Genomic DNA, 25,537 nt, shown 5'->3' on the forward strand with positions numbered 1-25,537 from the left:
AGATACGATCAATTGCAAAATTTATCTACTAAGGTGGCAAATTTGGTAGTAGATGATGAAGAACGCACTCACGAGTTCACGGATGTAACATCCCGTTCGAGCGATAGGAAGGACCGGAACAACTTACCCTGATGGGCCTACACGAACTTCCCAGGGGGGTCACCCATCCCTGGATTACCCCAGGTCAAGCACGCTTAACTTGGGAGTTCTTTGCCAACATTCAGCCCAAAAGGTATCCAGCTGGTGTTGTTTCCTTTCTTACACTATCCTCGATATATTCTAACTTCTCTAAGCCCTCGGGGTATTACAACGGAGTTGCTTGAAAATCAACTGAATAATTTGACCATATCGATACCGAGAACAAGTTGTGGCAGTAATCTTCTTTCCCAAGGTAGCATTCAAATTTCCTTTGATTGTGGCGAAACTGCAAAGACATCATTCGGTCTCATTTTGGATCCGCAATGTATGAAAACAAAGAGAACTCCTAGAAAACTTCATCAAAATGGGTCATCATAAACAAGTATTAATAAATGCAAGGTATGTTTACAACTCTATTTTAGTTATCTATTATCTACTGATAGTATCAAATGTTCGCATATAATTACCCATATTGTTTCTTTTCACATGTAACTTCAAAGTCAAGCAAAGGAAAATGTCCAATGGAAAATAATGCACAACCTGGTCAAGCTCTAATACAAGCAGCAAAAGATGCAGTAAATCCCATGCTAACCCCAGTCACTTACTCACAACAATTGATAGTGCATGATTGTTAGATCGTATACTTATATATTATACTTTGTCATTTTTTGTAGTTAAAACTAAAATTTGTTATCCTCTTTGCAAGGTGCTAACTATCAAGCTTATAGAGTGAATTTGGTGCCGACTTATGGAATAAGTCAACCATTTATGCCAATATATGTGCCACATCGACGTCCTGAGGAAGATGAGGTGGGGATATAGTTGATGAACGCCGATTTGCTCAAAGAGAGGTTGCCTTAACCAAATTCCATCAGAAGAGGAAGGAAAGTGGTTTGTGCTTTACTCATATCTATTGTTTTTGCTCTTGTATTGTGGTTAAGATCGCTAGTCTATATTGAATTAAATTGGTTTCCTAATTAATTTTGCAAATTTGTCTGGATAGATGTTGAAATACATATCAATGACGTCATGCCAAAGTCTTACACTCTTAGAAACCAATTTCATACCTTTTTTTGGCATATTAAGATGCCTTTGCAGTTGTTTTCATGTGTTATACTTCTAAGTTTATTTCTATGTAAATTGGTTTCTATGGCTTTGTAGTTACATCACACTGCTAACTACAAAGTAAATATTGGGTTCACATAAATAGTTGCTAATAAATTCTCAATTTTTTTAATTTAATTTTTTTCCCTTGTCTTTTATTTCTTTGTTGCATCCTACGTCTGATATTTCACTTTGATACTGCCTTGATTCAAATTTAGAGCTTGAAATTTTGTTTAAATTTTGTCTTAGTATGCCGTCACTGTAGTCACAAGAGATATTGAAGACAATGGCAAGTTGTGAGGAGGACTATAGCAGTAGAGGTGGGAAGAGATCTGAAAATGGGTGTAAGGACCCGCTCCCGAAAGTCCCATAAACACATGAGTTTCAAGAGGAAGCCCTCACGGAAAGGATATAGATGTAAACTTCAACAAAATATCTCAAATGAGATTTACATTAATATATACAACGGAAGCAAAAATCTTATAGTATACATTCTTTGATGACAACATTAGGGCTCACATGCCCGCACACACAAAAACACCATGTCTAGCATAGCAAGACAAATATCCTTCCTGGACTCAAAACAAGACAAAACGTCCAAGAATCTTTCGGTTAGGGTGCCTCTGTACACAATATCTAACATAGGGAGAACTAAGCTTGGTCCCACCCTCGATTGCTTTTTCACGCTTACCTGGAATGGTGAAAAGCAAGAGTGAGTCACAAAACTCAGCAAGTGTATATAAAAAAAAGGATAACATGTCTGATAGCTGACTCACCCATAAACATACCCACCCATGATATGTATTGCATATCAAACCATGCCATGTACCACGATACCAAATCATAACGTAAATGCATCAATGCACACACATAATCCTTGGGGTCCACATAAGATAAGACACACATTGGCCCCCAAGTCCCGCATACAAACCTATTATAATCCAATATAAGCTACTATAGACTTCCGAGGTATACACCAGATCATTCCCCGAAGTCTAAAAGTACACCGTGGAGTATACACCAGATCATTCCCCACCGGGTACACCCGTGGAGTATACACCAGATCATTCCCCACCGGGCCCAAACAACTTCCACATCCAAAGACTCCCGAGGTATATACCAAATCATTCCCCAGAGTCCCATATCCTCAACATGCAATGCAACAAATAAAGAAATGCACGGCTTATGCGGCATAAACATGATGTCAAGGCCCCCATAAGCCAAGCATCAGACCATGTTACGCCCACATAAGAACTCATACATACACATGCTCCATGTGTCCATGCTCACCTACAATACACAGGTCGGTACTCACAAGCCAACCATGTCATGCCAATGCTCACACCACCACTGAACACAAAACATGATCCCATATGTATGCAAACCCATAGCCCAATGTCCCAATGCATCACCATGCAATGTGTAATAATAAATAAATCAAAATATAACACCACCCCAAATAGAAACCATCTGGAACCTACCCTGATAAGGTTTAGCATCATTCCACAAAGAAATGTAGGGAGAAATAGCCCTACTTGGCTAACAAATACAAACTGCATCAACAATTCTCAGGGAACATTTTCTATCCTCATAAAGAATTACATCTAAAAGAATTATAGTCTAGCTTATCAGTGAATCTCATCATACTCCAATGATGCCCCAAAATAAACTATTTATCTCCCAAACATTGGGGTAAAGCAAATCGCTCAAACGGAAGAACTCCATATTCCATGCCAAGATTGGCTGGGTTGCTACGGCCTCAAACATATTCAAATAATCCAAGATACATTCCAAAACAAAGATTAACAAGCCTATTTTATTTTTAAAAAATGGATTTCAAGTTGGACAATACCACAAATAGTTATGCCCCAAACACCAAAGCATTATTAGATTGGAATTGAAGATTTAAATTTCTAGCTTCTAGTTCATCGAGCTTCAACTTATCCAATTTTTGTCCAAATACCCACAAATTATATACCAAATCGATTCTTATCGAGTCTAGTTTATGAAACTTCAAACAGTTCGTCAATCAGATATCTACACAAAAAGTTATGGCTGAAATAGTATAGGGTGCGCAGTGTAGTCTACCGGGGGAGTCGACTTTCGACACCCGGGAGTCGAATCTCGAGGCAAAGTCGACTGTCACATGCCCAGAGTCGACCTAGCTGAGAACCCTTCATGCAAAGTCGACTCCTAACACCCCAGAGTCGACTATTGAACCTCCAAAACCCAAAAATAACGAACAAAACACCCCCAAAACCCTTCAAACCCCTTCCAAACCTTCCAATACTCCAATAAACTCCAATTCCACCATAATCCCTCATCCCAAAGGTGCTACAACCTCTATTTCAAGACCCAAATGAAACCAAAAAAATCAAACAAAGGGTTTGAGAGATTTACAACAATTTTTACATAGCTTTCCAAATCAAGCTTTTCTTGAAAGATACCAAAGCTAAAGGAATCAAAGGGAAGAGAAAAAAGTTTAGAATTTGCCTTTAGAAGCTTTTCCTTTAGGATTCCACCTGAAGAGCAACCACAACAAAAGAAATACTTCACTCTACACCCAAAAACTAAGAAAAATAAGCAAGGAGAGAAGAAGGGAAACAAACCCAACTTGATCAATCTCTCTTGGAAGCATAAAATCAAGAAGAAATAGGAAAAGAGAGAACCCTAGCTCACCTTGGCTCTTCTCTCCCGTTCGGCTCTCTTTCTCCCTTCTCCAATTTTCTTTTTAATCAATGAAAAACAAGCCCTCCTCACTTATATATATATATATATCCCATATCTCCATAATTACAAAACTACCCTTACACACAATAACTTAAATGGAAAATGCTTATATGCAAATAATACCTTGGTTTGATTTAGACGCCACAAACTTTTCAAATAATCATCACACACATACCTTGCAAATAATTGTGGGTCCCACTTCCCCTTAAGTCAAGCCTTTAACTTCTACACATTTTCATTTCCTTTGCACAACACCTGAAAATATCATGCATAATTCCTCACAATTCTCTAAGATTATTATCCACATAAATTAATTAGTTCGAGTTCATACACTTCACTAATACCCGGAACGGGTCGTTACAATGGGTTAATTGGAGCTATGTTGAAATTATTGTCATAAGGGAACAAAAATGAAACTTGTAACACCCCATTTTCTCGGGCGTGTTATAACTTAGGACAATTCTGGGATAATAAATTTTTTTCTTTCAAACTTAAAGCTAAATCACATCATTCCTCGTATCTGTCCTAGAATTTTCAAACATTTATCTCGAAAGAAAATTATCATAAATGTCAAATGCAAAAGGTAGAATCGAACCTAACATCTTAACATTGATCATAAATCAATTCTTACATCCTCATTAACCATAAATAAGGTTTTACATCATCATTCCTAAAAACGTTCAGAATTCAAAGTAGCAGAACTTAAATACATGGGCTACATAACATACATACAATTCATCATTTAATTCATCATACACTTTTCTAAATGTCATTTCATGTCTCATTCATCCTAATTTCTGCTACAATCTCCATCTGGAACGTTTGAATATTCTAGAGACATAACCCAAGTTAGATGATGAATCATCTAAGGAAACAATAAACATATTTTGTGCATGTATGCAAAATGCAAAATGTCATTTCCATATCATTTCGGTTTGAGTCAATGATAGCATGCATATTTATACTATATTTTGGCATTTCACCTCATTCTTATTAGGCCATTTGAAGTAATTTTTGCTGATATTTCATTGTTTCTATTTTATTATACTTCAAATCATCCTTACACTATTTTCTATCTTACTTCTATGGATCCAGGCTTTAGGGAATATTGGATGGGCTAGAGAAGTGGCTCAACTAAAGGAGTTTGGGCTCACTTTCAAGGAGCAGACTTGGGCTTCTCAATTTTGCTGTTTTTGGGCTCACTCATTTTCTGTTGGGCTAGGCCCAACCCTAGCCTCCCCAGCCTTTCCTTTCTTAGCCATGTATTTAAGACCTCTTAGCATTAATTTCCAGAGGATTTTTAGAGAGGAGAAAAGGGAGGATTCTGGCCATTTTTGGTTGTTAGCATTTTTCTGTTTTCATCATCTTTTGTTCCATTTTGTTTTCCTTGCTGTAATGATAGGCTAGAGCATTTGTAACCGGTTGTGTATCTTGAATCCATGTGGAATCTGAGTCCCGGATGAGCTAAAAAAACCTGGTTTGTTGTTTGTTTCTTATTCATTTCCATTTGGTTTAGTTTGGGCAGATTTGTGAATGCATGGAGTTCATGGCAGGTTTGTGTGAATTTGCATGGTTTCATTTTCTGTTAAATGCTTAAGAGAACAGAATGTTATAGCCGGTTGGTATAACATCTCGGAAATGAATATTATATGCTTGAACGGTTGTTCTTGCATAGGTCCGGATAGGTTGAATAGAGAGTGAATGGTTGCATTTTGGTTACAAGAGATTTCTGTATTCATTTTGTTATTCCAATCATTCTAATCCTTGGACGGTTGTTGGGGATGCTTTGAGTTTGTTATCCGGAGATCAAAACATCTAGCAAGCTAAGATATATAGGTTGGACGAGGAAGATTTCACATAGGAGACAATTACACAGCCGGTTGCACTTCTTTTACTAATTTTTCATCCATCTTTGTCTTTCTATTTTGTTAATTAGTTTTCTGTCAAAACCCCCCCTAAACAAACTGTTATTTGTATTGGTTTTCCTTGTTGGTAGAAGAAGGTGAGGCTCCTTGTGAGAGATGACCTAGGGTGCACTTTGCTGCAAACTAGAGAAGAGATACATAGATCTCTAATTCTGGAGTGGTTCGACAGCCGGTCAGAATTTTGGCGCCGTTGCCGGGGAGCCAAGTTTTTCTTCTAAAAACATAGAGGACCGACCCTATTTTCTGTTTGTTTTGTTTTCTTGTTTGAGTGTTTTATTTGTTTTGTGTTCTTGGTGAAAAGGTTATCAGTTGTTGATAAGGTTATCAGTTTTGTGTTCTTGGTGAAAAGCTATTCTGTTCTTGAGATAAACTGATAGCAAGCAGCAACAGAAAAGCCTTATTTGCTTTTTCGATCTTCTTTTTGTTTGTGTGTATTTTCCTTTTATGTTTTCTCGTTTCTGGAATCATTTTTGAACCAAGAAGTGGCTGTTGGAGAGGGCCGCACGACCTGATCTTTTGGAAAAGCAACCCTGCAACAACTGAAAAAGCAAAAAGACACCTGCAGTCCTTCTCTTTCCTTCTCTGATTTTCAGTAGCACACCTTGTGTCCTTCTCTGGTCTTCATGTGCTCTGATAAGCGCTGAAAAGCAAGCTCACAAAGCAAGCTCACACAGCAAGTAGACAACCCTGCAGCAGATCAGGAGCATAACCATTTTTAGAATGCTCTGAATCCCACTTTTCTGCCTCTGACAGCAGATCACCTGACCAAGAGGATATTCCGTTTTTCTTTCTCACATTTTTCTTTTATTTTCTCTCTTTTAACACTCCATTCAACGTTGTCTTTACCTTCCACACTAATCTCCCTTTTCTTTTGGCAGATAGGCACCAGCAGCTGCAACCAAAAGGAGATCACCCACAGCAGCCTCCCATTCAGCAGCGGTTTTGACCACCTCCATGACAGATAGCATTATTTAAGGATTGAGCTCGAGATACCGGTGCTATCCTCTTCCTTTCTCATCCCTACTTGATATTCTTTCAAGTCCATATGCTTTCCTTGATGTTTTCTTACATATAGAGTGGTTTCTAAGGCAAAATAGGAGTAGGTTTTGAGGGAAAAAATCAGTTTCCCGGTTACTGTTCACAGCTTTCCACTTGCTCCGATTGAGCTGATTTTTGGTGTCCAAAGAAATGGGGCTGTGGGGATAAATCAGTTTGTGTCCAAAGAAATCAGTTTCCCGGTTACTATTCATTTTGCGGTGAGGAGACCCTTTTTTGGCCAAATTCCAACGTTTAGACCACTTTTTGGGCCATTTTATGTTTCTTAGTGGCTAATTTGGTGTGGTTTTTAGTGTTTTTAGGTCCCTCAGTGTTTTTGTGTTAAAATTTTGTGAAAAATTGCATAAAAAAATCATCTAAGGGCCTCTTGTTTGACCTGTTTTTGTGTTTGTGTGTTTGTGTGTTTTTGACTTTTTGAGTTTTTGGTATGCATAGGCCATTTTGTGTGCTGTTTTTGTGCTGATTTCTAGTGCATGATTAGTGGTTAATTTTGTAAAAATTTTGTTATAATTATACCCTTCTTTCGATCTTAAATATGGTTTAAATTAGATATTAATATATATTTTATGGTTATATGTAAATTTAAATTGAAAGATGAATGAAATGAAGTTCTAAAGTAAATAATAATAATATATAAAATTATATATAATACATATATATCATTATATGCATGCATGTAATATATATATAATATAATCTAATATATATATGTGCCATGTGTAATACATATATATAATATATAATTTATTAATAACATTAAATTATTTTTATTTTTTTTAGGCATGAAGAATTCAAGCCCATGAAGACTTAAAGTCCATGAAGAATTCAAGTCCATGAAGAAATCAAAGCCATGGAGAAATCAAGTCCATGAAGAAATCAAACCCATGAAAAATTAAAGTCCATGAAGAATTCAAGCCCATGAAGAATTAAGGCCCAATTTGATCAACCCATGGAAAATATTATTTGGAGAAGGCTCAAGGATTATTTTTAATCCTAATGAAGATTAAAAACCAATTTATAGAAATCTATTTTTATTTTTTATGTGAGAGCTTTATTAGGTGTGTTTTTTAGCTAAAATCCATTTAACTATTAGGTGGATATTATAGCTAAAATCCATTTAACTTTATGAGTGCTTTATTAGGTATGTATTTTAGCTAAAATCCATTTAATATTAGGTGTGTATTATAGCTAAAATCCATTTAACTTTAAGTGTGTGAGTGCCCATTAGATATAATTATGTCTAATTGAATAATTGAAATTGTGTGGTTTGTATTGCATCTTGTGGCCTATAAATAGCTCACTTGATTGCATTTGTAAGTGTGATTATTATTCTTGAATAAAAGTTTAGTTGTTTCCTTATAATTCTCTCTTTGAGAATTGTTCTTGTTCTTTCTCATTTTCTTTAGTACTTTCTCTTATAATCTTACTTTTTTTTCTTTCTTCTTTTAAATTCTTATGTCATTTATTATTACTTTATTATTCACCGCCTAAATGGCCGGTTAATTTGTGCCTTTAAATTTCTGTAATTTTAATTCTTGTCATTTAATTATTCACCGCCTAAATGGCCGGTTAGTTTATGCTTTTAAATTTCTGCAATTTTAATTCTTGTCATTTAATTATCCACCGCCTAAATGGCCGGTTAGTTTATGCTTTTAAATTTCTTGTCATTTAAATTCTGTTATTTAAATTACGTCATTTAAATTTCTGTCAATTAACTTTCAAATAAAAATGAGTAGTTAAATCTAATCTTGGGTTAAGGCAAGGACAGTGTCCAACGCCAATGATTCTCAAAGAAAGCTGCGCTTTAAATAAGTAACATTAATTTAAATTTCAGTATGAGTGTGTATTAATTATTAAAAAATCACTAGGTTTGGATTGGAGCGTAAGCCTAACTTAGAGCTTTCATGCCATGTATGAGAGTTACTAGAACTGGAAACGCTATCATACCCAAACCCGGATGATTAATTTAGTTGTTTTGTATATTAATTGTAATTGGATTTATGGTAGTTGCTTAAATTAGAATCCCGCATATCATGTATGGGGATTGCTTAACCTAGAACTATCATCATCTCTAATTGCATTTAATAACAAACCCTCATATCTGAAATTAAATTAATGTTGCTAATCTTATATGCTAAAATTTGGGAATCAACGGGTTGGTACTGAAATTGTCTTAACTCAAGCACTATCCAAATTCATATTTTTACGTTTAATGTTTATTTCAATTTTTGCCTTACTTTATTTTCTAGTATCTGTTGTCTAAAAACAAAACCATAAAAAATCTTGTTGTCAATTTGTCCAAATGCGTGTGCGTGTGTGTGACATTCTTTTTCTTTTGCCATAAATAAATCTCTCAGTGGACGACCTGGATTCATCCAGAAAATATAAATTTAAATTTGGACTACAACTGCACTCGTACACTGGCGAGTATAAACCTCTCTCTAAAATAAAAAAAAATATAAAAGTTTTATTATGATTTGTTTTTATTGTGTTTTAATTGCAGGGTGAGAGTGCAGTCAGTGCATGACCAGGTCATCTAAGAAAACATTACTTGACTTGGATCTTGAATTAGAGAACACTCTTAGAAGGCAAGCTAGAGAGCTTAAGTCTCGGGATAGGATTGACCCTAATAGTGTGTCTAATACTTCATCCGAACCTATTCCAGAATTCATCAATATGGCAGAAAATGGTAATGGAAATGGTAATGGTAATGGTAATGGAAATGGAAATGGTAATGGTAATGGAAATGGCAATAATGGTAATCATGGTCATTTGGATGGTAGAACCATTAGAGAGCTGGCTGCACCTGATGTGCATTATCAGCCCCTATGTATTCAATACCCACAGTTGGATGCTAACTTTGAACTCAAATCTGGACTGATCCATTTGTTGCCCAAGTTTCATGGTCTTGCAGGAGAGGATCCACACAAGCATCTTAAAGAGTTTCATGTTGTTTGCTCAACCATGCGGCCACAAGGAGTAGATGAAGAGCAAATCAAGCTGAGAGCCTTCCCATTCTCACTTGATGGATCCGCCAAGGATTGGCTCTACTACCTGCCACCAGCTGCCATTACCAGCTGGGATGGATTGAAAAGGATCTTCCTGGAAAAATTCTTCCCAGCCTCCAGAACAGCATCCATAAGGAAGGAAATTTGTGGTATAAGGCAGATAAGTGATGAGACTCTACATGAGTACTGGGAGAGATTCAAGAAGTTGTGTTCCAGCTGTCCTCACCATCAGATAAGTGACCAACTCCTAGTTCAATATTTCTATGAAAGTCTAATCCCCATGGACAGGTACTTGGTAGATGCTGCAAGTGGAGGATCCTTAGCAGAGAAGCCCCCAGCAGCTGCACAAGAGCTGATATCAAAGATGGCACAAAATGCCCAGCAGTTTGGCACCAGAATTAACACTCCTACAAAAGCCATCAATGAAGTCAATGTGGCTGCCACTATGGACCAGCAGAGGATGGAAAACAAGCTTGAGGAATTAGCTTCTATGGTCAGGCAATTGGCATTAGAGAGAAAGCAACCCCAGCAGCAGCTTTGTGGCATTTGCTCCTTGCCATCCCATACAACAGACCAATGCCCACAGTTGCAAGAAAATAATGAATCTGTTGCTGGCATCTTCCCTGGTAGACCATTCCAGCAGCACAATCCACCTTTCCAGCAGCAGCCACAACACAAGTATGACCCATACTCAGCCACCTACAATCCAGGTTGGAGAGACCATCCGAACCTCAGATATGGCGGCCCTTCCAATCAACATGTGCACCAACAGCAGCCATACCAGAATCAACCATTTCAGCAGAGGTTCCATCCTTCAATTTCAAGCAACCATGCTCCACCACCAAGGCAGAACCAAGCCATGCAGCAAGCACCACCATTACCCAAGTCAAAACCTACCTTGGATGATCTTGTCAAGCAACTAGCAGCCAACACACTCCAATTCCAACAGAAAACAGAAACCACAATTCAAAATTTGGAGACTCAAATAGGCCAGCTAGCCACAAACATCAATGAGTTAAGGAGTCAAGGTTCGGGGCAGCTTCCTTCACAACCAGTTGCCAATCCAAGGGGTAATGTTAGTGCCATCATGCTTCGAAGTGGGAAAGAAGTGATCATCCAAACCCCTCCACCATCATCAAACATGGAGCAGCATGTAGAGGAGCAGCATGTAGAGGAGCAGAATGTAGAGGGTAGCAAAGAGCAGCAACCCTCCTCAATCCAAGAAGCCAAGCAGCCAAACTCCAGCTATCAAGAACAAGGAGAGTCTTCCAACATCCAGCCCATGCCATTCCCACATCGAGCAACACAAAACAAGAAAAGAGCAGAGGCCGAATTGGATAAAGAGATTCTGGAAACATTCCAGAAAGTTGAAGTCAACATCCCCCTCCTAGAAGCCATCAGACAGATCCCCAAGTATGCAAAATTTCTCAAAGATTTGTGTACTCACAAGAGGAAGCTTAAGGGGAATGAGAAGATCAACCTTGGGAGGAATGTTTCAGCTCTCATACAACCTGCCATGCCAAGGAAGTGCAAAGATCCAGGGACGTTTTCCATTCCTTGTACTATAGGAGACATGCAATTTAGCAATGCTTTACTAGATTTAGGTGCATCCATTAATGTCATGCCTAACTCTATATATGCTTCATTGCAGTGTGGTCCTTTGAAGCCAACAGGAGTGGTTGTCCAACTAGCCAATAGAAGCACAGCCTACCCATCTGGAGTCCTAGAAGATGTGCTGGTTAAGGTTAAGGATTGCATCTTCCCTGCTGATTTTTATGTTTTAAATATGGAAGATGATAACACACATGAGCATGCACCTCTCATCCTAGGTAGACCATTTTTAAAAACTGCAAGGACTATCATCAATGTGCATGAGGGTACACTTTCCATGGAATTTGCTGGTAGCACCATTCATTTTAACATACTTGATGCCATGAAATGTCCCTCTGAAGATCATTCCATTTTGCAAGTTAACTTGATTCAATTGTTGGTCGATGAAGCATGCATTAAGTCTTGTGATTTGATTGATGCATTCCCCACAATTCATGACCTTCCAGATTCCTTCATCTGTCCTGATTGTAGTAATGAGAGTGATCCATGTGATGCATGTTATGAGATTGCTGCATTTCTAGATAACCATCATTCTGAAGTTGAAATTGAGCATGCACATCCTGATCTTCATGGTTTCCCTATAAAGGATATTGTTTCTACTAACCTTGCTGCCATTGAGTTAGAGCAAAGCAGGTCAGCCCCCTCTTTGCAGCAGCCACCCACCATTCAGTGCAAGCCCTTGCCTCAGCACCTCAAGTATGCATTCTTGGAGAAAGATGAGAAGCTACCAGTCATCATTGCAAATAACTTGCAGCCTGACCAAGAGAGAAAGTTGCTGGATGTGCTGAAAAAGAATAAGAAAGCAATTGGGTGGACTTTAGCGGACATAACTGGAATCAGCCCATCTGTTTGCATGCACCGTATCTTATTGGAGGAAGGAGCAAAACCAGCAAGGCAGCCTCAAAGAAGACTTAACCCAACCATCCTTGATGTGGTAAAACAGGAGGTAAGTAAATTACTCGCAGCCGGCATTATTTACCCCATTTCTGACAGCAAGTGGGTGAGTCCCGTGCAGGTTGTTCCAAAAAAGACGGGCATCACGGTGGTCCCAAATGAACAGAATGAGCTTATCCCCATGAGAGTGCAGAACAGCTGGAGAGTCTGCATTGATTATAGAAAGTTGAACCAAGCAACCAGAAAGGATCATTTTCCCCTCCCATTCATTGATCAGATGTTGGAGAGGTTGGCTGGTAAGTCACACTATTGTTTCCTTGACGGTTTTTCTGGATACTTTCAGATTTGCATAGCCCCAGAGGATCAAGAGAAGACCACCTTCACCTGCCCCTTTGACACATTCGCTTATAGAAGAATGCCTTTCGGTCTATGTAATGCTCCAGGTACCTTTCAGCGATGCATGGTAAGTATATTTTCAGATTTTATAGAGCATTGCATGGAAGTGTTCATGGATGATTTTTCAGTTTATGGTACTTCTTTTGATGATTGCTTGGTTAGCTTGGGTAGAGTCCTAGAGAGATGCATTGAAAAGAACCTTGTTTTAAATTTTGAAAAATGTCATTTCATGGTAGAACAAGGAATTGTTTTAGGGCATGTTCTGTCTAAGAAGGGTATAGAAGTGGATCGATCTAAGGTTGATGTTATTGCTTCATTGCCTTACCCCACCTCTGTGAGGGAGGTGCGTTCTTTCCTTGGCCATGCAGGATTTTACAGGAGGTTCATCAAGGATTTCAGCAAGATTGCACTTCCACTTTCCCACCTTCTCCAGAAAGAAGTGACCTTCCACTTTGATGAGCAGTGCAAGCGGGCATTCGAGGAGCTGAAGAGTCGATTGATTTCTCCACCCATCATACAGCCACCCGACTGGGAGTTGCCCTTCGAGCTGATGTGCGACGCCTCCAACTTTGCAGTGGGTGCCGTCCTTTCACAGCGTGTGGAGAAGAAGTCACATGTCATTGCCTATGCCTCGCGCACCTTGGATGCTGCTCAAGCAAACTACACCACGACTGAGAAGGAGCTTTTAGCTATTGTGTTTGCTTTAGATAAATTTCGCTCCTATCTTCTGGGTTCTAATGTTGTCGTGTTTTCTGACCATGCAGCCTTGAAATACCTATTGAAGAAGCCCGATGCTAAACCCAGGTTGATACGGTGGATGCTCCTACTTCAGGAGTTCAATGTTGAGATAAAAGATAAGAGTGGGGCCGAGAACCTAGTAGCTGATCATTTGAGCAGGGTCCCTCCTTCTTCAGATTCCACAGTCATGGACTCCCAGCCTATCAGGGATGATTTCCCAGATGAGTTATTATACCACATTCATGGTGTTGAGCCCTGGTATGCTGATTTGGTGAATTATTTAGTTGCTTTTGAATTACCTGCATATTTTAAGAAGGAACAGTTAAATAAATTTAAGAGTCAGGCTCGGTATTATGTGTGGGATGATCCCTATCTGTGGCGCATGTGTAGTGACCAGGTCATCAGGAGATGTGTGCCTAACCATGAGTTTGCATCTGTCTTAAATTTTTGTCACACACTTGCATGTGGTGGTCACTTTGGTCCCCAACGTACAGCTAGGAAAGTCCTAGATTCTGGATTATATTGGCCTTCTCTCTTTAAGGATTCATATGAGTTCTGTAAGCATTGCACACGTTGCCAACACACAGGCACTATATCACGTAGGAATGAAATGCCTCAACAACCCTTATTGTTTTGTGAAATCTTTGATGTTTGGGGCATTGACTTCATGGGTCCATTTCCTATGTCATTTGGTTATGTGTACATTCTGTTAGCTGTGGATTATGTTTCTAAGTGGGTGGAAGCTAAAGCCACCAGGACTGATGATGCTTCTGTGGTTGCAGATTTTGTTCGTTCTCACATCTTTTGCAGGTTTGGCATGCCTAGGGCCATCATCAGCGACCAAGGATCCCACTTTTGCAATAGAAAGATGGACACCCTACTTCGTAAGTATGGGGTAATACACAAAGTGGCGACTCCTTATCATCCACAGACTAATGGGCAAGCTGAAGTCTCAAATAGGGAAATCAAGCAAATTTTGGAGAAGACTGTCCAGCCCAATAGGAAAGACTGGAGCACGAGATTAGAAGATGCACTTTGGGCCTACCGCACGGCCTACAAAACCCCCATCGGCATGTCCCCCTATAGGTTGGTTTTTGGAAAAGCGTGTCACTTGCCGGTGGAAGTGGAGCATAAGGCATATTGGGCGGTGAAGCAATGCAATATGGACATCAGTCAATCGGGGTCCCAAAGAAAGCTCCAACTTCAAGAGCTTGAGGAGATTAGGATGGACGCATATGAGAACTCACGCATCTACAAGGAGAAGACCAAGGTTGTGCATGACAAGCTTATTGTGAGGAAGACATTCAAAGTTGGCCAGAAAGTTCTGCTATACAATTCTCGTCTCAAGTTGATGCCCGGTAAGTTACGTTCTCGTTAGACTGGTCCTTTCATAGTTATTCATGTTTTCCCCTTTGGTGCAGTTGCAATCAAGGACGAGTCCAATGCAAAGCAATTCACAGTAAACGGGCAGCGGCTTAAGCCATTCTACGAGAGCTTTCAGGAGCATATTGTGGAGGAGCTACATCTCCTCAACACCACCTCCATTTGATACATCAGGCTGTTTCTCTCTCCCTAATATTTTACATTTACTTGTCCTATTTTTGATTGGAATTGCATGTTTACATTGAGGGCAATGTAAAGTCTAAGTATGGGGGGGGCAGCATTCTTATTTTAGCAGCATTTTCTTTATCTTTTTATATTTCTTTTTCCTTAGGTCTAGTTGAGTCTGTTTTGCGTGGAAATGCAAGTTAAGCAATTAAGTCTAAAAGGACCCAGCATGATTAGAACTTCAATCTTATCTTCCTTGATTTCAAGTAACTTGGCAATGAGTTTGATTTGATAGATTGATTGGGTAGTCTACAGCCGTGAGGATTTTGAGCCTATTGTCTTTCTTGTGTGTGCATTCACCTATCATGATCTCCACTCTAGAACTTGTTTTGATTCTTGGTTGAGGCTATATTTGTTCGTGCATGACTCAAACATGATTAAGGCATTCTTTCTTGTCCCTATTTAGCTACAAAAAAAAAAAAAAATCAATCAATCCCTTTCGCTTGCCACTTAGAGCCATCATTCTTACCCTTCATTTTCATACACCTTTTTGGACCTTCCAACCTTAGGAAGAGGAATATTAAGTGCATTCTAGGGAGAGAGATTGAATTCATCAAGCAAGTCATAAGGCCAAAGGCCATTTGCATCCATGAAAAAGAAAAGAAAAGCAAGAAAAGGATAAAATGGTGAGAAGGAGCGTAAAATGCACTCACCTCTTATTCAAAAAAATATATATATATATTGTGAAAAAAAAAGAAAGCAAAGTTGAGACAGAGCGTAAAACGCACTCAACCGAATAAAGATGCAATATTTTTCATAATGCTTGGAAATTCTATCTCTTGATCTTGGAATTGCATGAAATGTTTTCTCGACCTAAGGCATGTTTTCCTTCATTATTGTCTTTCCATTTCTTTCTTCCCCACATTACAACCCTGAATAAGCCCTTTTGATTTGTGGCGTGCACGTGACATGGATAGTGGAGATTGAGAAGATAAACAAGCTTATGGTAGTGGAATTGTGATTGGGTGAATTTGAGCGAAACAGTCACCACCACCTCTTGAGAGATTTTTGAGCATACACTTGTCCTGTGAGAGGCTTCTACTTTTGATTTGTCTTATTGAATGAATTGCCATGTCACACTTGTTTTCTTGGAAGTAGAGGAAAGATAATCTTTGAATGATGAATTCTCGAAGACTTACCTTGCATCTGATTTGTGTTTTTCCACTTTTTTATTCTTGAGTCATAGAGTCTAGTGTTTTGCCCAGGAGTGCAAAAGTCTAAGTATGGGGGATTTGATAGCATGCATATTTATACTATATTTTGGCATTTCACCTCATTCTTATTAGGCCATTTGAAGTAATTTTTGCTGATATTTCATTGTTTCTATTTTATTATACTTCAAATCATCCTTACACTATTTTCTATCTTACTTCTATGGATCCAGGCTTTAGGGAATATTGGATGGGCTAGAGAAGTGGCTCAACTAAAGGAGTTTGGGCTCACTTTCAAGGAGCAGACTTGGGCTTCTCAATTTTGCTGTTTTTGGGCTCACTCATTTTCTGTTGGGCTAGGCCCAACCCTAGCCTCCCCAGCCTTTCCTTTCTTAGCCATGTATTTAAGACCTCTTAGCATTAATTTCCAAAGGATTTTTAGAGAGGAGAAAAGGGAGGATTCTGGCCGTTTTTGGTTGTTAGCATTTTTCTGTTTTCATCATCTTTTGTTCCATTTTGTTTTCCTTGCTGTAATGATAGGCTAGAGCATTTGTAACCGATTGTGTATCTTGAATCCATATGGAATCTGAGTCCCGAATGAGCTACAAAAACCTGGTTTGTTGTTTGTTTCTTATTCATTTCCATTTGGTTTAGTTTGGGCAGATTTGTGAATGCATGGAGTTCATGGCAGGTTTGTGTGAATTTGCATGGTTTCATTTTCTGTTAAATGCTTAAGAGAACAGAATGTTATAGCCGGTTGGTATAACATCTCGGAAATGAATATTATATGCTTGAACGGTTGTTCTTGCATAGGTCCGGATAGGTTGAATAGAGAGTGAATGGTTGCATTTTGGTTACAAGAGATTTCTGTATTCATTTTGTTATTCCAATCATTCTAATCCTTGGACGGTTGTTGGGGATGCTTTGAGTTTGTTATCCGGAGATCAAAACATCTAGCAAGCCAAGATATATAAGTTGGACGAGGAAGATTTCACATAGGAGACAATTACACAGCCGGTTGCACTTCTTTTACTAATTTTTCATCCATCTTTGTCTTTCTGTTTTGTTAATTAGTTTTCTGTCAAACCCCCCCCCCTAAACAAACTGTTATTTGTATTGGTTCTCCTTGTTGGTAGAAGAAGGTGAGGCTCCTTGTGAGAGATGACCTAGGGTGCACTTTGCTGCAAACTAGAGAAGAGATACATAGATCTCTAATTCTGGAGTGGTTCGATAGCCGGTCAGTCAACCGCACCGAACTGCTACTCTCCATTTTTACAGTCTCCTTACCAGGTCAAGGTGTATAGGTGCACCCTTAGCAGATCAGCAGTGTCAGTCCATAATCCCAAACCCTTATGCGATGCATGATCGATAATATCATCGTGAACATATACACATTTCATCATCAACACATGTAAATGCAATCTACATGGTATATTCATATCAAGGCATGACAACATGTCAAAATTATTTACTTAAAATCGGGTTTGGGGTTGTACCACTTCAAACCAAGCATTTTCCATAAAACTAAATCTAGTTGGAAAGTACCACTTACCTTCTCAAGCTTATCGAGCTACCTCGATATTCGCGCATTACCTCGAAATACGTGCATCATCTCGATTTGAGTGTCAACCTCAAAATTCACACAAGTCACTTCAACTTTAAGCCTCAAAGCATCCTAATCACCATATTTGATTAAATAAGTATTAAAACCTATTTTTTCATAATTTCTTGCATTTTCTTTATTTTTTTCTCTATTTCTTCATATTTTTCCTCAATAAATCCAAACTAAATATTTTTCAAATATTTCACTATAACAATTCATAAAATAATATTCCTGAATTTCTAAAATTTTCTAGGGAATTTTACTTACGTTAACTTAGCCTCTCAGGCTTTCTCGGTATGCGTGTCATATCCTCAAAACATGTGCTCAAGCCATTTTCTCGCTCAAAATTTTCGGAATATTAATAAATCTCCCTTTCCTATTTTTCTAGAAATTTTTAGGATTTTTCGCCATTTTTTTCCTTTTTTTTTTTCTTTCTTCTTCCTCCCTCCTTCCTCTGCAATGCTAACCACCCCTACGCCATGCCTGGTTGCCGCCTCGTGCCATCGCTGACCGCCATCAGCCTCGCCCGTCACTGTCGCACGCCCCTAGCAACTCTACGGCTATTGCCCAACGCAGCTTCGCCATCTGACCAGGTCGTCTCCTCACCCAATCGTTACGAGCTCGCCGCCATAGCTGCCGCTACGAGATTGCGGCCACTTTGGTCGCCTTCGGCCTTGCCGACCGTCGCTTCCAATCCTACCACAGCTGGCTGACACCACCATTGGCCGCCTCGCCTACTCGTACTCGCCTTGCTGCCCGCGACCATGGTTGCCCAGCTTGCTCCCGCCTTGTTGCTCGCGACTTCCTCCTCTGGCCAGCCACCGATCAGGCTCCACCTCTCCCTCATGATCTCTCTCCTTATTTTTCTCATATTCTCTCGGCCAAACTTAGCCTAAGCTCTCTCTCCCACTCTCTGATTTGCTCTCGACCATGCTTTCTGCTTTCATTTCCATTCTATTTATAGGTAGCACACCACCTACTCAACTGCTTTGGCCATCCCTCGACCCATCCCTTATTACGTGCAAATTCTCCCATAATCTTATAGGAAAATATCATCAAATTGTAGGGCATGGGCAGCCATCACTCATGCACACACATCACGTGCATATACATATATATATAATTATACATTACACTTTAAACTAAGGAAAATTACACATTAAACTCCAATTTCCTTTTAATTTTACTTGAGTAATTCTCTTATTGCAACTATGCCCTCAAACATCAATTAATTTGCATTTCAATACCGAAAACGCAAAATTAATAACCCAAGATTTACTCGATAAAGACGATTCCGCCCCAGTATCCTCATCGGGCTATCGTTTCATCCCGAAACCACTGAATGGTTGCTTATTACGAAAAACAGAGCCCCCTCAAGCTTCTGTTGACTTTCCGGAAGTCTCCTACTACGATTCGATTTTATAGCTTAAATATCAGTTGTATTTTAGCTGTACCGAAAATCATTCTCGACCCGATTTCTTTCGATACCATAAATCTTATCTCGGGATGCTCATCAATGTCGTATCATTTTCCTTTGGCATCTCGGCTTCAAGGCACTCCCTGCAGTCGATTCGGTATTAATAACTGTTATCAAGCCAACTTTTTGGCATTCTAAACTTGCTTAAATTACGTGGCAGGTTCACGAAAATATGGGTTCTTACAAAACTAAATTTATTTATTTTATTAAAATATTATATGTTTTGAAAAATAGTTGTTTAATTGTGTTGAAATGATTGTCATGAGAGAACAAAGACGAAACTAAACTGAGTTTTTTTTTTATTGGAATATTGTATGTTCTAAAAAATAGTTGTCTAACTATGTTGAATGATTGTCATGAGGGAACAGAATGACATGTGAGTATAATGAAGCAAAAGTTAGTGCCAACTTCCATGATTATAGGATACATACTGAAAACAAAGAGCAAGTAAACTTCTCACAATGTGCACAACTACACCTAAAATTGCCCCTATCTACAACTTTTATGTTGGGATTTTCAGCAAGAAATCCTAATTAGTCTTGAAGATTATTTCCTATTCCTAAAACAAGAAAACTAATCTATAAATAGAATGGTTGGCTTGTTAGTCAAGGAGAGCAAATCACTTGTGAGAAACCAGTAAGAGTTAGCTTGTTGAAGGAAAAGAATAAGATGAGAAAAAACACAAGATGATCCAATCACACTTAAACACAAGGGATATCCTTACCTAATAACATTTTATTTCCCTTTCCCGTGCACAATTCCATTACCCTTTCGAATGGTTATGTTAAGGGATATCTCCATGTCGTCTTCATCACTTATCTGTTGTTTGTGATTTTATATAACCCACAAATAACACGCAAGTATACGCAGTCAAGACAAATAAGATATCGTTCCCACGAAGATTGGTTACTAATCTTTTAAATACTAAAATTATTCAAAATTAACTATATTTGGACAATTGATTAATTAAGAAAATTAATTAATATATAACTAACAATTATCTAAAAATTAAAAATCAATTGGTTAAGACCTAGGGTTTTCTAAATTCACCTAGCAAATCCACTTTATCAAATTATCTCAATTTTTGGTTAATTAGATTACGGATTATGTCAATTGAGCATTTTAATTTATTTGTTAGTTTATGTTTAACTCTAACAAGTTTATTCAACTAACCTAACTCACTATATGTCTATATGAATTAGAATTAGAGAACACATTAAATATATGTATTCATCATATGAAAATATTCATTACAAATATAATAAAAAATTACAGATGTAATCAAGTGAATGTCTTTCCCAATTAACACATGTTATTTTGTCCAAAGTTTATTCCTTATTTATCTATGCCTAACATCATAAGAAATCTCAAATTATGTAATTGGTGATCAAACAATTACAAACATTAAGTTTAGAATAAAATAAACATAATTGATGTAATAATCATAACTAAAAATTGAGTGGCTGCATAATTGAAATCCTAAATAATAATTAAAGAAAAACAGGGACCAAAGGCTCAAAGAAAAAAAAAAAAAAAAAAAAAAGCCCCCTGCCGAGATCTGAAATGGATCTGGATCTGTTGATTAAATCACGTCTGCTACTGCGCATTACTTCCTTTTCTTCTAATCTTCTCGAGCCTTCCAATCTCTTAGGCCATTTTTCTTCCTCAATCCCTTCCTCGAATCCGTGCGCCGCTTCTGTTTTCTAGGCCTTCTATCTTGGTGCCTTCAATCTCCTTATATTATTATTATTATACCAATGGACTCCACACACAGCCTTAATTAGAGATGGGAAATAGGCGGGCCGGGCTAGGCCAGCCCGCCTCCTGCTTGGCCCACTCATTTGGTGGGCCAGGCCGAATTTGGCCTGTGAGTGAGACGGGTCGGGCCGAGCCGAAGAAATGGAAATTAAGGCTCGACACGGCCCTGTGGCCCTTAATAAATGGGCCAAAGCGGGTCGGGCCGTGGGCCTGGTGGGCCGAGTCGTGTGCCTGCTGGGCAAGGCCAGCCCATGGGCCTGCCATCTTGTGGGCCTTTTTTTAATTTTTTAAATATAATTTTTTTTATTTTTTTCCTCAAATGTAACAAATATTTTTTAAAATATATTTATTAGCCTTTTCTATAAATTATGTCCCTTATGTATCATTTTATCCACATATCTTATACTTGTTTCATTATATACAGAAAACATGAAATAAATTCGTGATAAGGTAAGTGTGTTATCCTCGTATTTTACTTCAAATGATTTGGGACTTTAATAAAACTGTCTTCTCGGTGGTCTTCTACTGGTTTATTAGGGCTTGATCCCAAATCCTTCCTGTATGCAAGCAATCAAGCTTTTGTGCTTTCAAGCTTGTGAAGAGGTTCTAAAATCCTTATTCCTCTCAAATTGTAGATGGGTCCCACTAATTTTATTTATTTTATTCCCTCCATTTCACTTCTCAACCTTCCCTACATTCTTTTATTTTTCTGCCATCACTTGAATTCAAAATTAATCTTAATCTATACAAAATACAATTTTTTTAAAATCATTTATAAGTAAAATATATTTATAAGTAATTACAAGCGATTGTCAACTTTATATTTTTCAATGTTCCTCTCCTTGAAAGGCTTCCAACTCCTTCATATGCTAAAAATACATGTAAAAAACTACCCTCGAGGTTGCCCCCGAAGGCACTCCAATGTTTAAGTTAGTATGGTTTTAATAACAAATATATATTAAGATGCAAATGAATAATAGGTTATTAAATGACATTAAAAAAACAAACTCATATTTAAATGTTGCCCAACCTCATTGATTTCTTCAAATGGTATAAGTACCTACAAAGAATTGCCCTCGGGATTGCTCCCGAGGGCACTCCTATGCTTAAGTTAGTATAGTTTGAAAAAAAAAATCTAAAGTATGAGAAAATAATTAACAATTAAAATGCATAAAAAAGCTCAAACCAATAATTGCAAGGCATATTCCCCTTAAGAGGAAATATCACTATGCTGTGGATGGCCTTGCACTGTCATTATGTTTTGGTTTGCTAGATTTATCGTATAAATCTATCCTTTGTTCGTTAAATTCAGCATCCAACCAAACCTTAAAACATATACACATTTCTAGTGTCGTATGTTGCAACCTCGATCTCTTTGGGTTGAGCACCCTATTTCTTGCAGAAAAAGCTAACTCCAATGGCACTGTGGACACCAATGGGGGTTAGTAGATCTCGGGCCATGGCGGCCAACACCGGATACGTGTGTTGATTTTGACGCCACCGTGACAGAATATCAAATGTGTTAATTTGGTTATCAGAAAATGAAGATCTCATATTTAAATAGAATTCAAGTTCGTTAAACCCACTAGATGTTTGTGGATCGCCCTTTGGTTTTTTTTATTTGAGGTATGTGAACCACCCCCATTTTAAGAGTCCCTTAGACTTTCTTTGTGAAGAACAATTTTCACTACTTGGTTTATTACCAAAACGGGACTCATATAAATTATACTTTTCAAAAATTAAATTTCGAACTTTTGTTTCTATTTCTTGTGTGTCAACCCCCATAGTTGTTTCGTAAAACTCCAAAAAATATTCAACACCTTCCCACTTTTATGTGGGATCTAATACAGCTGCCATAAGATATAATAATGGTATATTAATCCAATATTTTCTAATTTTTTTTCATGGGGGCTATAAATTGTCCATATATATTTGAATCCCTATGTTTTGCAAAACAACTAATAATAGAAAATATTTCACGAATAAAAATATGTATGGTAGGATATTTACAACCAGAAAATGATTTTGTTGCACTATAAAATGTTTCTAATATATATATAATAATATCTAGTTGGTCCCAATCACTATCCCTTAGTTGATATGCTTCTACCATTTCTCTATTCCAAAATAATTCAAGTTGTTGTCTATATGGTTTAGTTTTTGTAACAACAAATAAGATGAATTCCACTTAGTTTGAACATCTGTTGGAAATCTTTTATATGGTAAGCCAAATCCATTAACAAGTTGTTTCCACTCTCGAGAACGGGATTCACTACTTCGAATTAAAGCCAAAACACCATTTATTTTAGCTAATGCCTCATTATATATTTGTAGACCATCCTGTACACATAAATTTAAAATATGGCATGCGCATCTATTGTGAAACAATTGTCCATCTAAAATTAATGGAAGTCCGTGTCTTAGTCGTTCAATGGTAGAGCCATCGTTACTCGTATTATCAAATGAGATTGTCATTATTTTATCACTAATATTATAATTATAAATGGTCTCTCGAATTTTACTTGCAATTAAATTACCTCTATGTTGTTCTACTAATTCTATGAATCCAATTATTCTTTTCTGAATTTTCCATTCTTCATCAATCCAATGTATAATGACACACATATAATGGTTATTTGTCATAACATCATACCAAATATCCGATGTTAATGACACCCTTCCATTAAATGAATTAAATATATTTTTTAATTGTTCTAAATATTCTAAATATAACCTCATCGCTTCATTTTTTATAGTCTTTCGTGAAAAACCTCTAGCTACAGGTTGTAATGCATTTTTACAATACCATTTAAACATTGCATCCTCCCCAAACAAAAAAGAAGATTCAGTTTTAATTATTAGTTTTGCTAAGCTAGATTTATCAAGTTCTCTATTATATTGAAAAATCAAACCCTTACCTTGTTGCAATTGTGTCTGCGTTGCATCCACGCCATCATCATCATGTTTCAAGGCATGTCTCATCAAGTGTCCAGTCCCACCCCTGGTTGGCATGAGTAGTCTTTTTTGTAAAATTTGCACAGAGCTCTTTGACCCTTCCCGACTATATTAATGATCTCGAACACCTACCAGACATTACTAGTTCTTTGTTGCTTGGAGTTGCATCGTGAGCTGGATGGCTCCTCATTTGGTTGTTTTGAGGATGTCTAACCCTCATTTGGTGAGGATTCCTAAGTTGGTAGAGGTGGGGGGTTACCAAACATTTGCACATCAGGATCTTGTGATTCGGAAGGTTGTGTATCTGATTCAGTAAATGATAGGTGTTCCTATGCCCATTGACTGCCACTCCAATCGTTAAAAAAATCATGGGGGAGTGGTACCATTGGGGATGGAATAGAAGGTCGTTAGGGGTTTGCAGAAGATGTACTGGTTCGAGGGGGCTCCATGGAAGAAGCATTGCGAGGATCATTTCTGCGAGTAGTGAGGGAGTGACGAAGGGAAGACATGATTGTAAATGTAGAGTAATGAAACCAATCAAAGATATTGTAACACTAGAAAGTATAGTAATTAGCAAGATAGTAACAGAGCAGGATAACTTGTAAAATAGCGTATCAACAAGAGAGTAAGATAGCGAAAGCAAATTTTGTGATTGAACAACTTCAACAATCACTTATTTATAGACGCAAACATTTGAATGTTCCCACGAGTTGCAATGAAAATTCAAATTTTGAATTTCAAATGATCAAAATCATGGGAGACTAGAAAAGTGTTCAAAACTTTTGACAATTGATAAAAAGTATTTCCTGAATCTCTGTCATATTCTCTTCCATCAACAATAATGGGTGCATAGCAATTTCTAGGTTGCCAAACCTGTCATATTCTCTTAAAAGTTTAAACGTACTAAATAAGCTTTTATTATTTGCATATTGTATATTCTTATTTTGTAATGGCCCTAAAGTGGGTCTAGATGTTTTAACACTTAACATTAGTTTAATGGTATTTTAAATGTGAGCCTAAGTATTTTAATATTTAATAGTAAATTTCTTTGAGGACGTAGAAATAGTTTTAGATTGTACAATTTTATTTTATGGTTCTTGTGATCATGAATTTAAGTGTATGAGTCTAATTTTTAAGAATTTGAAAAATTAATATTTTGGACTCCATTTAAATAGTTAAATAAGAGTTCATGGGTTGATCATATGGGTTAAATAAATTGTTGGGTTGGGTTTGGGCCCAATGGTAAAGGAGATTCAAATTTTATTATTTGAATAAAAAAAAGGAAGAAAAAGAAATTAAATAAAAATAATTGTCAAATGTCAAAAACATCCCAAAAAGCTTATCTGTTACCAAAAAAAGAAGGGGCAAATCCATATTTTGGGGGG

General features: G+C 37.6%; 1 non-coding gene across 1 annotated transcript; it reads right to left on the bottom strand.

The window, feature by feature from the left end:
- Window positions 1-10,087: 10,087 nt before the first annotated feature.
- LOC127809060 (small nucleolar RNA R71) lies at window positions 10,088-10,195 on the bottom strand. The gene has a single exon (XR_008025066.1). It is a non-coding gene; the product is annotated as a small nucleolar RNA R71 (small nucleolar RNA).
- Between the last annotated feature and the right edge of the window lie 15,342 nt (window positions 10,196-25,537).

The sequence above is a fragment of the Diospyros lotus genome, chromosome 8 (assembly GCF_014633365.1).
Source record: "Diospyros lotus cultivar Yz01 chromosome 8, ASM1463336v1, whole genome shotgun sequence".
NCBI classification, from domain to species: domain Eukaryota; kingdom Viridiplantae; phylum Streptophyta; class Magnoliopsida; order Ericales; family Ebenaceae; genus Diospyros; species Diospyros lotus.